Source organism: Sorex fumeus, unplaced genomic scaffold (genome assembly GCF_029834395.1).
Source record: "Sorex fumeus unplaced genomic scaffold, SorFum_2.1 ptg000014l, whole genome shotgun sequence".
Classification (NCBI taxonomy): domain Eukaryota; kingdom Metazoa; phylum Chordata; class Mammalia; order Eulipotyphla; family Soricidae; genus Sorex; species Sorex fumeus.
In genome coordinates this window covers 25,381,717-25,397,145 of record NW_026606071.1, presented here as the reverse complement: position 1 = coordinate 25,397,145, position 15,429 = coordinate 25,381,717, and positions in this window count along the sequence as shown.

Genomic DNA, 15,429 nt, shown 5'->3' with positions numbered 1-15,429 from the left:
GGACAAACATGACCTCAGAACAGTATTGGAGGGGGTTGGTACTTTTGTGGTGATGATGGTGCAGTCACTTTGTACACTGAAAGTATAAATACTGATACTATTGTAAATCAAGTCACCTCAAAATAATGAATATTATTATATAAAATATAAAATAATGAATAGGGACTGGAAAGATAGTACAGAACAAAGATGCTTGCTTAAATGCTGTTGATCCTTAATCTTGGCACTATATAAGGTCCCTGAGTACCTCTAGGAGTAATTCCTGAACACAGAGCCAGAAAGTAAGTCCGAGCACTGCCATGTGTGCCCTCCCCAAACCACAATTAAAGGTAAAATGAAATAATGAATGTCCATTTGTTTAATACCAATAAATGTAACAGATTGGGTACTGCACTTGTGTTTTTATTTGGTACTACTAAAGAGAAAATTGCTGCTTGGTCAGCCCCAAAGGAGGCAGGATTTGAGGTTTGAATATGAAAGTAAATGCTATACATGAACAATACTTTGCAACATTATATCTTACTTCAAATCAAATTTCAGAGGAACATCAGGTTATTGGTCCCCACAGATTCACATTTTTATCATGGCTTTATATTAAAAACTGTTAAATCAGGGTAAAATTTTAATTTCTTTCTTTTCTGAATCACTCCTTTTATTAATACAAATACAAAAAATTTCTGTGCATTGTTTTTCTGTACCCTGTTAATTTGCAATAAAGGTTTATTATTCCCAGGGGCTTTTTGATAGAGTCATTTAGGTTTTCTATCTGTGAATAGTTTTTGTTCAGCTTCTTCTTTATCAACTTGGACTTATTTAATTTCTCTTTCTTGTCTAATTGCAATGCTAAAGTTTTCATTATTATGTTGAATAATAGTGGTGAAAGGGGACATTCTAGTCCTGTGCCTGAATTTAGAGGAAAGGGTTTCAGTTTTCCCTCATTCTGGGTAATGTTATCTATGGGTGTGTTGTATATGGCCTCTATGAAATTAAGACCAATCCTTTCAATTACTATTTGGTTGAGAGTTTTCATCATGTGTGGATGCCAAATCTTACTCAATGTTTTCTCTGAATCCATAGAGATGATTGTATGGTGTTTATGACTATTAAAAAAAAATCCAAACGGCCAATGGCAATAGCACCACAGATTCAGTCTATAGAATTGAGTCTATCAAAAAAAAAAAGAATGGAGTCAATTAAGGAGGGTGGGAAGGGATCTGGAGGCTTTGGAGGAGGGAAGCTGATACTCTGGTGGTGACCCTGACCACGGTGATGAAGCATTGAATTCCGGAAGCTTTGTCATTAATAGTATTGTAAATCTCAGGCTTAAATAGAAATTAAAAAAAATCAACGCAACTTTATTACAATAATAGTAATTATTGTCTAAGTAAGTGGAAGTCCAGAAGCCTTTTCTTTCTCTTTTCCTCTTTCTTTTATATCCTTGAATTCATTTTTATTTTTTTGTTTTTATGAAGTTGTTCACAATATTTGATTACATTTCATAGTCAAACACCAATCCCACCACCATTACACCTTCCCATACCATATTTCCATCCCAAACTCCAAACCCTGCCCCCCAAGCAGAACCGAAATAATTTATTTTGTATTGCTTGTTTAGGAATAATCTTCTGAACATGAGACAAAAAAGATTTCTTAGAGGAAATTGTGTGAATTTTGTTGTATTTCACCCAGGAGCCATTAAACCCTTCTATAAGAGATTAGTAACTTGTTGTTAAAGGTTGAGCCTTGTGTGCTTATATCTATATCTGCATAGATATATTTCTCCCTAAGATTGGTTGTCTTCCCAATCAAATGTGATATTCTACTCTTGGTATATCAGTAGTGTAAAGCATGAGATGTCTGCGTGGTCCAGGAATAGATTCCCTCATGGGTGAGGCTCATCTGAGCGTGAGGAGAGCCTCCATGAGTGTGGCAGCCTTTGAATTCTGGAAGTTTTTGGCTTCTGGAGCTGACTCCATTGGGGCTGGGCAGGGAACTCTCCCCCTCCCCCAAATTCCCCTGCCCTCCCCCCCAAGTGAAACAGCCAAGATCCTTTTCGAGAAGGTCTATTTCAGAGTTCCTGGCCCAGCCAGCTGGATACAATGGATGAGTGCTTTTTTCCCATGGGTGATTTCATATAGGCCACTGGCAAAATAGATGTGATAAAATTCTGCATCTTTTCCTGCAGTTTTCAGAATCTCCCCTCCCCTGACAACTAGTAAATGTAGCAACACAATAAAAACTCACCAAAAAAGATGGAGTTTCCTTTTTTCAGTGGCTCTGAATGGCTTTTTGAAGGTCATAACTGAGTTCACAGAGAAAGTGGAACATGAGTTGGTGAATTAATTACTGATATAATTTTAGTTTTGCTTTAGCCTTTACCAGTAGGCTCATGCATAAGTCCTGAAAAAGTCCAGCCTCATGTTGCCTTGGTGGGGTTGGCATGATGTGAAATGAGCTATGTACCCCCTCATCTCCTCCAGAGGCTGCAACAGTGCCCCCCACCTCAAAGTCAAGGGCAAAGTTCATTTGACATTCCAGGGAAACTCTCCCCAGCAGGGAGCCTTCTAATTGGCTGATATTGATCTGTAAATTGTGTCCCTGCTGTGATTAATTCTAGCCCCCACCCCCTCCAAACTCCTGCTGCAAGCACATGATGGGTCAAGGTTTGAGGTCCTCAGCATCCTTTACAAAGGGAGCTCAGGTCCTTAAAGGTGCTGGTGAAAGATTGCAGCTTGTTAACTCTCTCCACTGCTTGTGAGTGCTAACCCGGAGCCAGTTTCATTCAGTTTCCTCACTCCCACTAATAGCAGCTTAATGGGATGCTAATGTGGGGAACAGAAGTTATCAGATGGCTTGTACAATTTATGATGGATTTATTACCACTCTGAGTTCCCTTGATGTTCAGTGCATCCTTTCCCTATCTATCCCTGTTATTGGCCTTAGCAAATGGTTTCATAATTAATTAATTTTTCTTTCTTGAAGACGGTTAAATTATTTGTTTCCTTGCCGCTTTCCCTTCATCTTTAATTCCCAATCTATGCATCTGCTCTGTGTGTAGATCAAATATGGACAGTACTCCCTGCTGGCTGCGTGACCCATGATCTCCTCTCTTCCTAAACCTTTCCATTGAATGCCAACTCAGTGTTTCAGTAGTGTGGTCCCAAACTTGCGTCTTCACTGGGATCATCAGGGAGAGCTTTAGGAACATGACTGGGACCAGGGGGTGTGGCTCAAGTGTCAGAGCATATGCTTTGTTTGTGTGAGGCCCTAGGTTTGACATTTTCCCCTCCCCAGTGATGTAGGCAGGTAGATTTGGGAAGAATCCCGCACGGTATGACAATGCAATTTCTGGGAAGTAATAAAGTCACCAGTCCTAAATCTGATCCACCTTGTGGATACAGAAAGCAAGACATGATAAGACCTTCTTCAGTAGCTGACCCTGAGGAGACTGGACCCTCTCTACAGAAAGGCTGAAGGAAATTACTAGAATTACCAGACCAAAAAAGACTGGACGCACCTCTGAGAGAAGATCCAGCAGGAACAAGGGTCAAGAAAAGGAGTTTCAAAGATGACCACTCCCAATTCTACTCCCTTAAAAACAACCCTAGAAACGACCTTTTGCCTAGCCAGAAAGCCCCACATGTGGGAGGTTTGGAGAAACCCTATAAAAGCCACCTTGAGCAAAGGGAGGGCGTGCAGATGCTGGCCGAGCCTATGTGCTGTTTGTGCCCATGTGACTGAGCACATGTGGTGCCTGCATCTCCCCTCTTGGGATGTGTACTTTCATGCTTTTAGATCTATTGCTGGGATGTATGTGGAGGCTCCCTCCATCTCTGGATAAGCCTGAATTCTCTCCCTCTCCCTCTCTCTCTCTCTCTTTTTGGGGGGGTTCCACCCAACATTGCACAGGGATTACTTTTGGCTTATGCACTCAGGAATTACTCCTGGTGGTGCTCGGGGGACCATATGGGATGCTGGGAATCGAACCTGGGTTGGCCGTGTGCAAGGCAAATGCCCTACCCACTGTGCTATCACTCCAGCCCCCCAAATTCTCTCTTGAGTGTGTTACTCTCACTTTTTTTCCCTCCTTCCCCTTCCTAAAAATTCCAAATAAAATCTGTTTTTACTTCACTGCTCACCTACTCCTAAAATTCTTTTCTATGAGGTGAGACAATAACCCTGAAACCCTGGGTAAGGCCTTTGACTGATTTTCATTTCCTGTAAGGAGCAAATCTTCACTTCCACCTGAGTCCATGGATCCCCAAGAAATCGGGTGGTGGGTTTAAATCTCATACCTAGAAGACCAAGCAGATGTCAGGTGTGGCTTGAAGGCCACCTGGTGGGGCTGATGAGTCTCTGGATCATGCCAAACAGGGACTCATCACAAACTTTACCAGTCCTAGCCTTCCCAGCTGGTCCCGGGGTGGCAAAGACAGATTGGGAGAAAGTGAAAGTCTTTCTCCTCCTCACCTCACATAAGCCACCCATGGGGTCCACCGACTTCACCAGCAATTTAGGGTACGAACCAGGCTCTGCAGCAAGAGTAGCAATCACCACCACCATGACTATCACTACTACCAGCAAATTCAGGCCTGAGTTCCAGTCCCAGAGATTCTGATTTAATTGGCCTAGGCATATTGTCTGGTTATTTGAAGTTCAACAAAGCTCCAGAGTAGTTTCCAAATAGAGAAGCAGTTTAACAATCCAAATTTGTCTTAATGGCTACTTCCTGACCCCATCCACCATCCCTTGTGGCCCCATCATGATGCATTTTCAAGTCTTCCTGTGGACATGAACTTACATTCCTTGAATTCATGTGCCACTTTGTTTATGTCATTGGAACCTCTATAATAAGGCGTAGATTTCCATTATCAGTCACTTTAGAGTTTACCTGTTTGTGAAAGGGCCACAAGCAGAGAGTTGAGCTTATGGCAGGGACAATGGTGGTCTAGCTTTGTGCCATTGTGGTACCTGCTAGGAGCCGGAATTCAGGATTTGTTGAGCTGAGCTTTGGCAGGGATGGTATTTGGTGAGGTCTTTCTTTGGCTCCCAATCTCACAGCATCTCAGGTAATGGTGTGGATTCTGTTCAATGCCCTTTAAGATAGATGTTGTCTGCCAATGTGTCCCCGAGGTCTTCCATGCTGCCTTCTTGCCAGGGTGACTATGTCTCCTGGCTTGCTGGCAGGAGTCACTGTAGTTCTTTTGTCCCTGCGTCATCCTTATGGATAATACCTCCTTTCACTTCCAATGAGGTCCTGTTTGGATGACAAATGACCAGGTCCCTCTCCTCTCCCTTCTTCCTTAGTTTTCTCTTCTTACCAGCCTAGAAAAGACAACTTATTTAGATGTCAGACCTTTATGTGGGAAGTGGATGGAAGCTTTAAAAAGGCACGTATGAACACTGGCTATATCTACATGTAAGATTATAAAACAAGCAAAAACAATCGACAAAGTGCAGATTGGAGTTTCCTTTAGGGTTTTCCGCTGGGCACAGCAGGGTACTTCTGGACTGTGGGGAAAATGTTTCCACATCTGAATGGTGATTGCAGATGTGTTCAGTTTGTTTTGTTTTGTTTTGTTTTTTGCTTTTTGGGTCACACCCAGTGATGCTCAGAGGTTACTCCTGGCTCTGCACTCAGGGATTACTTCTGGCAGTGATCAGGGCACCATATGGGATGCTGGAAATCAAACTTGGGTTGGCCTCCTGCAAGGCAACACCCTACCTGCTGTACTATCGCTCCAGCCCTATGTGTTCAGTTTTGTCAACATTTATTACCTTGGAACATTTGCTCCTCTTTTATTTATACATGCTATACTTCATATAAAGTTTCTTTAAAGGCAAGGACTAAATTATAATCAGTCCAGAACTACAAGAGCCAATGATTATACTTGCTAATTTATACAAGCACCCTGATCAACAGGATTCTTGCCCTGCATAAGCAGCATGCTGCAATGCATGGAGGCCTATGTGGTTATTATTTTATTAAGAAAATGAATGCTGTCAATCACCAATGACAGTACCATCTTGTTTATTGTGAAATCCTTCTTAGGTGGGTGTTTCCTCATACTGCAGATGGGAAAAACTGTCACAGAGCTGTTGAATAGTGGGCTGAGTTTACATACAGGATGAACTTAGTCATAGTAGATTGGAAAATCAGTGGTTTTTCAAGCTCTCTCGATGACAGATTCAGATGAAATGTATGGCTAATCTTATTGATTGGGTGGAAACAAGTCAGAGAGTTGAAAACAAAACAGAATTAGACTACAACTAGAAAGCGAACATTTTAATGTCTTTAAATAAAAAGAAATAATCAGAGAATCAGTGCTGAGCTGAGATTAGGACAATTAATTTCCAAATTTCCAGAAAACACTATAAAATTTCAGGTACCACATTTGGTTCTAAATTGGAATATTGCTAACACAGGTAAATGAAGTGAATTTTTTTATTATTACAGACAATAAATAAATTTAGTGGTGAAATGTCATATACCATATGACATATGACACTTCACCACAAAATTTAGCAGAATGGACTTAAAACTACAGTGCTGAAAAGATACAGCTGGGTAAAAACACCCTTGAAGACATTGAGGAAGTCAGAGTACTAGCTATGGTAGAGAGAGAAAGAGAGAGAGAGAGAGAGAGAGCGAGCAGCAAAGTCCTAGGGGCCTCGTGTGCTGAACCGCAGTGAATTTTAGCTGCTCATGCTGTGTTAACTGTTGATAAAATGTCATAGAGCTTAAATAAAATAAGTTTGTAGTCTCAGATAATACTCTACAATATCAAATCATGTTAGGACACTATAACTGGTTATAGGAAGAAATAACTCATCGCAATGTACCAATATGTCAAGGTTTTTCACAGGAGGCGATATGAAAACGAGTTGTATGGTGCCAGACTTGTTTAAAAGCTCATTTGCTCCCTTTAGTCACTGTCCTTTCACCTTTACATGTCATATATCCTGGTCTCTTGTCGATGTGGTTGTCAAAGCACCAGCTTAATAGTGCTGGTCCCTCAACAGAGATGTGTTAAATGTAAAGATGGCAAAGTTCCCTGCTGAAAGGGAAAGGCAGAGAACTGGAGCCAGCTGAAGTCAGGAGATATCAGGTGACAATAGACCGTGTCATTTTATGACACAGATCCCTGAGGTACCAATGAACTTCACACAGACTTTTTTTTTTCTATTTTATTATTCTGACATCCTGAAAGGGGAAAAAAAAGAGGGTGAGGAAAGACATTTCCATTATACACAAAGGGAAGCTTAGGCTCAAAGAAATTATGAGCATTTACTCTAGAACACTTCAGTTTTGGGATTTCCTGGTTTCTATAAACAACTGCTAATCTGCCTCCACCTCTCACCCACATGCCTGCCTTGCCCCATAACTCCATCACATTCTTTGTGCTCATTGGAGCAGACATAATATCTGGGAGGAAAGAAGGGGTGCATGAGGTGACTGAGAAGGTTCATGGCTTCATGCCTCCTGAAATGACCGCAACACAAATCATACTCAGAATCCTTTCCTCATTCTGTATGACAAATGAGGGTCTCTTCCACTAGCTGGGATTCTACATCTACACAATTCGACTTGTTGGAGGGAGGCTGCCCCTGTTCCAGGTCTTTAGTTATTAGACACGAGTTCCGGGCACTTGAAGGAATACATATATCTGTCCTTTTCTTTTAAGCAGCCATAGAACTTGGTGTGACTTTGAATTTCTTAGCTCAAGGATATTTAGGCAATTTAATGGGATAAATACATTAAATTGTCTAATATGATGCTGTCAAAGGACTGTCTGCTGCCTGCCTGGTTATGGAAATAAGGTTTGACTAGAACACAGACATGTCTAAGTGATGAAAGTCATTTTTTCTGAGAGAACTGCTCTTTGGCTATGATGGCAGGGTTGAACAATTACCACACACAACAGGCATGTACTATGGTTAAGTTGCTCATTATCTCTCTATTTTAAATGTTCTTATTGTTAAATATGTGCTTTCGGTTGGTCCCTCCCTGATCATCCTATTCCCCGGTCCCCCAGCCTCTCTGAAATGGTTTACTATAGTATCCTTTAACAGTTATTTCTGGGAGAGTAGTTTTAACCTTCCTTTTATTATCCATGTCTTAATAAAACAACTGGACATTTATCAGGAGTGGAAAGGCTGGCAGGTCAGGGGGAAGGGGAATGATTAGGAAGCACTGTAGCACTACTTCATGACTACTTCAACCATCATAGATACTGGCTCATTTTCTTTTCTTTGTTTCTTTTTTTTTTTTTTTGCAGTTATAAAGCTGTCATGTTTCAGTTTCAGTCATACAATGATCCAACATCCATCCTTTCACCAGTGTACACTTTCCATGACCAATGTATCACCCCCTCGCCATCCCCCTCCAGTCCTACCCCTTCCCTTGCCTCTATGACAGACAGTTTCCCTCTTACTCTCTCTCTGCTCTGGGGCATTATGGTTTGCAATATAAACACTGAGAGGCTATCATATTTGGTCCTTTATCTACTTTCAGCACACATTTCCCATCCTGAGTGATCCCTCAAACCATCATTGACACTGGTTCATTTTCATACCTTTATGGAGTATGGGCCAGAGCAATAGCATAGCGGGTAGGGCTCTTGCCTTGCACGCAGCCAATCCGGGTTCAATTCCTCCTTCCCTCTCGGAGAGCCAGGCAAGATACTGAGAGTATTCCGCCTGCATGGCAAAGCCTGGCAAGCTACCCATGGGGTATTCGATATGCCAAAAACAGTAAGAACAAGTCTCACAATGGAGACGTTACTGGTGCCTGCTCGAGCAAATTGATGAACAATGGGAGGACAGTGCTACAGTGCTATGGAGAATATCACTTATTTTTGGTCAAAGTTTCTATAATTTGAGTCTTAATATTGACATTATTTATTTTTTAGGGAAAGGGCAAGTCTAAATATTTTTCTCCCTAGTTTCAATATCACCTAAGAAAAATCCATGAGCTAGAGACATAGCTCACCTTGCACATGTCAGCCTCTGAGTTTGATTCTTGGCATTGCTTGTACCCCTTTAACCTCTTAGCACCACTGAGTGAAACCTTGGAAGTCCCCTAAACATTTCTGGGTGACCCTTTCAATTTTTGTCCTGAGCAGCATTGCCAATCAAAGGAGGGTTCCCAGGTCCCCACCCCAAATGTTCATTCTCTATTGCTCGTGAGAACAATATAATGAACTTATATAGTTTGATTTCGAAGTGTAAAGATAAAACATAAGTAAATACTTATAAACTGTAAAGCAAACTCTAATATAGTATATCTATATTATAGGATCTATTTGTATTTTGCATTTATATTAAGCTAAAACTTTACTGACATTTTCATAGATTGTGATACCTGATAAATTAATCTCTGAATATTTGTTTGCACTAGTCCCGACCTTTAGGCCTTAAAATAAAATAAATACAAAAATAATTAGCCAATGCTAATTCTAATAATTTCCAAGAAAATCTCTGTTGTGTTTTTGTTTTTTGGGCCACACCTGCAGTACTGAGGTTGTACTGAGGTTGTATTTATGGCTCTGTGCTCAGGGATCACTCCTAGAGTACTCTGAGGACCATATGCAGTGCTGAGGATCATACTCAGGTTGGTGACATGCATGACTGGACTATCTTTCTGGCTTAGTGTTCTATTTTTGGAGAGAATTTTTGAAACAAGTTTTAGAAGTCTTGACAACTTTGTGTTAAATCTTTCCACCTAATAATCAAGATTTGAACATTTTAGTACATTATGAATCTGTTACTATTTGAATATTCACTCTTTTTATCACATATCTTATTATGTACAATATGTAGAAATACTATTGATTTTTATGTATTCACTTTATGTTAGGTCTGTTTTTGACTATTAATCATGAAATATTTTTAATTCATTATCTTTTTTTGTCAGATATACACATATCTAATTTTCAAGGACTTTAACATCAGAGCTCATAAAATGTTTTCCTTTTGTTTCATTACTTATTGCCTAAGTCAGAAAATCTAAAGTGATAATGATAATAAAGTACTTTCTTTCTTTCTTACTTAGAGTATTTCCAGCATTTGCCTATTAAATACAATTTTACTTTAAAGCAAACACATTGAGAAGGCATCCTTCTATTTCTATTTAATTTTAAACCTTATGATTAGTAAATGGTGTTGGTTTTATCAAATGTGTAATCTATGAAATTTATCCCATAGGTTAATTATTATTGAATTAGTGAATACTCAGTGGTTTATTTTTCCCTAGGAAATCAATCTCTGTCTGTGCTCAGCTGACTGACTCTGCTAACTGTGACAAATGTATAAACAGTAATAGAATTCTGCACCATATTAGCACCCAACTTAATGCACAAGATGGTAGGCCAATGAAGAAGCAAATCAGTACATGGTCCAAAGCTGGTGGTTTCAACAACTCTTTAAGTTAATGACAGTTAACACCCCAGTTGTTAACACTCTGAAGAAAAGATGTTAGAAAAGTCAGCCTGGGATGTGGGGAAGGAGTTTAGGCTTTGCTACCATGTTGATTATTTTGAGCTACTTGAAAAATAGCAGGCACAAGAAAGGGTCATCTGATTCTTTCTTTTTCTTCCTGAAAGCAAGGGCTAACATTTCCATGTGCTAGGTGCCCTCTCTGCACCAGAGAAAGCTATGCTCTTTTTGTCAGAGACCGGATTAAGGCTGAGAGAAATGTATACAAACAAACCTTACTAAACTCACCTTCCTTCCATTATTCCCTTACATCATCCTTCCTTTCATGCTGCGTGTTCTTTGTTCAGCCTGTGCATAAGCACTCAGACCTCCTCTCTTCCTTGGGTCTTCAGTTTTCTGGCAAGGGCTGCCACTCACATGGAAATAAAACACACTCTTTTCCCTGTTAATCAATCTGGTGCCAATCTCAGCTCGACATCACAAGAGGTTGGAGGAAAATTTTACAACCCCTACACTAGTCCCTGTTTCCTTCAAGGGCTGCTTCGAACCTGCCTCTCTCCTAGTCAGACCCAATAAGCCCCTCAACTTTTTTTCCCTCCCCGCTATGTTGTCTCTTTCAACCTACGTTTGCCTCTGGGCCCAAGACTAAGAATGGAATCTTGACCCACTTGTGTTTTAAATACCAACTTCGAGATATCCTGGAGATACCCTCGAATTGCCTACAAATGAACTGTTAACATCAACATCTATACCAAGCCTTGGCTGGCACCCAGGCCGCGTATCTGACCTTTCAACACAGCATGTTAAAAACTTGAGCAGCACTTTCCTCTTCCCCTGGCAGCTCAGAATAGCTGTTTCCTTTCTTATAAACAAGTCATATCACTGGGAATTTCTAAAGCCGAATATTGTCTGCTCAGAAGCTGTGACTCATGATCTTTCCTGGCAGCCCTCACTGATTCGCAGACACCTCTTGAGGAAAGAATCCCAGACAACAAGTGTGGTCACAGAAAGCCTCAGACTCCCTCTCTTAAAACACAGCCCAGCGACAGGAAAATACCAGCAAGAATCCCTGATGGTGTCCTCCCCCTCCCCTTGGCTGAGCTCATGTTTGTGGCAGTCAGAACAGGAAGGGGAAGTCCGCCTGGAAACTTGTCCTGGCCTGTCTCTAGGTCATCATCCACCCAGGCCCCCCTGTTTAGGAATTTACCTAGCTCAGCTTCCTCTTGATTCTGGGGAGAAAGGTTCTCTGATGGTGGTGAGGAGGTGGTTCTCCCCAGAGTCATTACTAAGAGGTGACATACACTGGATGATGGGGCTTCCTCAATGCTTTTATCAGGAACTCTGGGGTGAAAAAGAGTGTCTCCTGACCGCCCACTCTTTCCCACATTCTCCCCATGACCACCTTCACTCCTTTGCCACTGTTTCTCCAATTTTCTAACCCCCCACCCTTAGTCCGCATAATCTTTGACATACTTGCTACATTGCCAAGAAACAAAGCGAAGTTCTTGACTTGGCTTCTCCCATCTTCATAGTATAAAAATGTGTGTGTGTGTGTGTGTGTGTGTGTGTGTGTGTGTGTGAGTTTCTCTCTGTGTGTAAACAGTAATGATCTACAGAGCTACCTGGACAGAAGCACAGGTGACACTTAGCTTCGGGATTGGCATTGAAGGAGGGTGGGCTATGTGCTGGAACTGAGTCCTTTGCCCGGGAGTTCTGTGAGATCTCTAGGTAGAGAGTTTCGGAACTGAATGCAATTGTGTAACACCCAAGAGGTCTGAGAATTGCTTGATGGGATGGCAACCATAACACACACGAGAACTGGTGACGGAATTATAGTGTGACACAAAACAATTTATTTCCTTTCTTCCTTAACTCTTTAGGGTGGCTTACTGATATGGATTTGCCTAGAATCTTGCCAGCATTAGCTCTGACCACCTCAGATGCTAGGGAACTCCTTCCGTCTTGAAAGGGAACCTGGATAGTTGCTCCTTCCAGTGGTCTGTATCTGAAAAATTTCTGCTATAATTCACATGGATTTTTAGGAGATAAAGGCAAGGCATTTGTGGCCTGGATGAAGCTGTGTCATGGACATCCCTGTTCTTAATAGTTGATAGGTCTGTGCATCTCCTGTTTTTTTGTTGTCTCATAGAAACGGTGTCATTTTTAGACATAGCAGACCTATGGAATAGCTGTCTATGACTTGGTACATAAAAATATCAGAAGAGACTGGATAGTTTGTAGGTCAATTTTGTGAGCTGAGCACAATTACAAATAATATGACTTTAGTTAAAATCAATGCACGAATAATAAGGGTAATTTGTGATATTAAAAGTCATTACTTTTTGCATATGGTAAAATTTGTTTGAAAGACACTAAGTTACATATCTTGAAAAATATATACTTCTTTATGTCTAAAGCTAGGACACCTCCAAATAAAACTGCTATCATAATTGTTCCTGAATAAAGGACTAGAGACTTTGATAATAAAAAATTCCTTGGAAGATACTATGAAAAAAATTTTGCACATCTTATTTTTAGTACATTAGAGTTTTTTTTTAATAGAGCCAATGCAATCCCTCAATGGGTTGTTTTTGGAAATGACAATTTTAGACACAGTTATGATGCTAAGTGAAAGTGAAAAATCCCCAAGCCAAAACACTTAGGAGAACTATCAGCTTCAAGAGTAATACTGGGCTGGTAGATCTGTTTCTGCCCTGATATGGGTTAAATCTTCAACAAAACAATTTCCCATTTTCTCTAGAAATAGAAATAACCAACTTCCTTTTCTCCTATGGCTGTCTCTCTCACCCCAATCTAAAAACTCCCCCATTCAGACACCTGCTTCCTGTTAACTTACGAAGCTTTTTCAGTGCCTGTCTTTCTGATGTAATGTGTCTGGGTTTTGTTTTCTGTTAAGGACTTTCAAAGAACACCAGGAAGCAGTTTCAGCGCTGAGAAGACTTCTGTGCTATAAGAAGATTTCCCCCTGCAGTAGTGGTCTGGAGAGGACCAACATGGTATCAGTTACTAGCAAACTCTCCAGTTATTGCATAGGATCTTCGTCCATCTGGAGAAACTGAGATCTTAGACAAGTGAAGAAACTTGAGTTTCCAGTGGCATCAGTGGAAAAACAAAAGCCATAATCACTGAGCTGGCCTTCCTAAGCAATGAAGTGATCCCCAGATGTGATTTCCTGGTCTCTGTCAAAGGTCCATCCTTGGCTTTCCTCCCTGCAATGTTCTTGGACTTGTTTGAAAGGCCTAAAGAGACTTTGCCCAGAGGGAGAAGATTCTCTTTCTCTTCCCCTTCTCCTTCAGATGTAAACTAAGGCTCACATATTTATGAATTTTTATTATTTCCCTCATGAACTGCTCCTTAAGATGTGATTCCAGGAACAAGATACATTAAAAACTAATGGTTTCAAAGAGGTGGCTGGGCAGAATTATCTGTTTACACTGGGGAGAGACTCCACCTAAGGCTTTTCCACGAAACCCAGGATTGTTGGAACTGCTCTGTAGGTTCTAGACCCAGAAGGGGACATGTCAGTGATGAGTCGTTCATTCATTCATTCTTTCATTCATTCATTCACTCCTAGGACTGCAGGCAGAGAGAAGCTGTTTTTCTACTCTTTAAGCAACTTTGCCATTTCCAATGGGAGAATTTGTGAAAATTTCTCAAGACCTGAGATATATTTTTGAGGAACCAATCCCTTTACTTTTTCTGGTAGTCGACTTCTCTTGAGGGAACAGAAAATAATGACGTGGTCCATTGCATGGGGTGTGGAGGAGGAAGGACTTTTTGTGGCATGAGAATAAAATGTCCTCATCTTTAGAAAGGAGGAAACTGAGGCTCAGAGAAAGAAAGGAAATCTCACAGAGAGCTTGCCTGTAAGACACAGCAAAGCACAGTTTCCCTTTTGGGCATACTTAGATCACCCATGGACAGTCTCCAGATGACCTGTTCCAAATCCTGGAACTACATGCTCAGCTCCTCCCTTCTGCAGTAGCTTGGGGCTCACCTGTGCTTTGTTGGCAAATGGCCCTGATAAAGCCGGTTTACCAGGCAGCCCCTGGGCTCCTCAGAGAGCATTAGTCATGAGCGCTTGCCTCAAGGGCCCTGATTCATTCCAGGCTGTGATTGCATCAGTGTGCATGTTTGCCTCTGTGTGACAAATGTAGGTATTTCTCCAGTCACAGGTAGGGGAAGTTGGCCAAAGTCTCAACCTTTACTCCCCTTCAACCCCAACTGTGAGGCACCCAAATAAAGCAGAAAAGGAGAAATGCACTTGGGACTCCATACTGAGGAGAGGTCTGGTCCACTTCAAGGTTTTTAAGGCTGCTGGAGGAAACATTAAGAATGAAAATTGTGATTAGATTGGCTGTTTGCTTCGGGCTCTTCACCAGCAGTTTCCGTCAGTGAAGTATGTGAGCTTGGCATCTGAAGTGGCCCTGTGCAGAAGCGGTCGGCTGGCTGGGCGGGTACTCTGGCTCTTTGGGGAAGTGCACTGAGATCTGGAGATAAAAGGTTTTATATGAGGGAAAGGTTACTGCTATTATTTGGAACTTTGAGAGAGGTTTTCTTTTTGCATATTTATGATATTAATGTTATCTTAATAGGAGGCTTAATGTGCAAGTAGCTTCGAACACTTTCCAGTGGAAAAAGCACCCAACTTCCGCAATGATGAGGCAGTTTTCTTTTTAATTAATTATTCTGCAGTAGAAAGACCCTACACACATCCCAAAAGAATGTCCAGAAAGTTGGAAAAGAATGAAACCGTTTAAGTTTAAGATGTATATTTTAGGTAAAAACCTAAAAATATTTTCTCTACAAAGATCAAAGAAGCTGAGATTTAAAATGCTCATAATTGTCTGGTGTGTGTTACTATCAGAGATATAAACCTCAGAGCTGTTGAAAAGGACCAGAATAATGCATTCTCTATCCACCCCCCTCCTCCCCCCCCCCCCCCCGCCTTCCTATTGTTGTTGTTGCCAT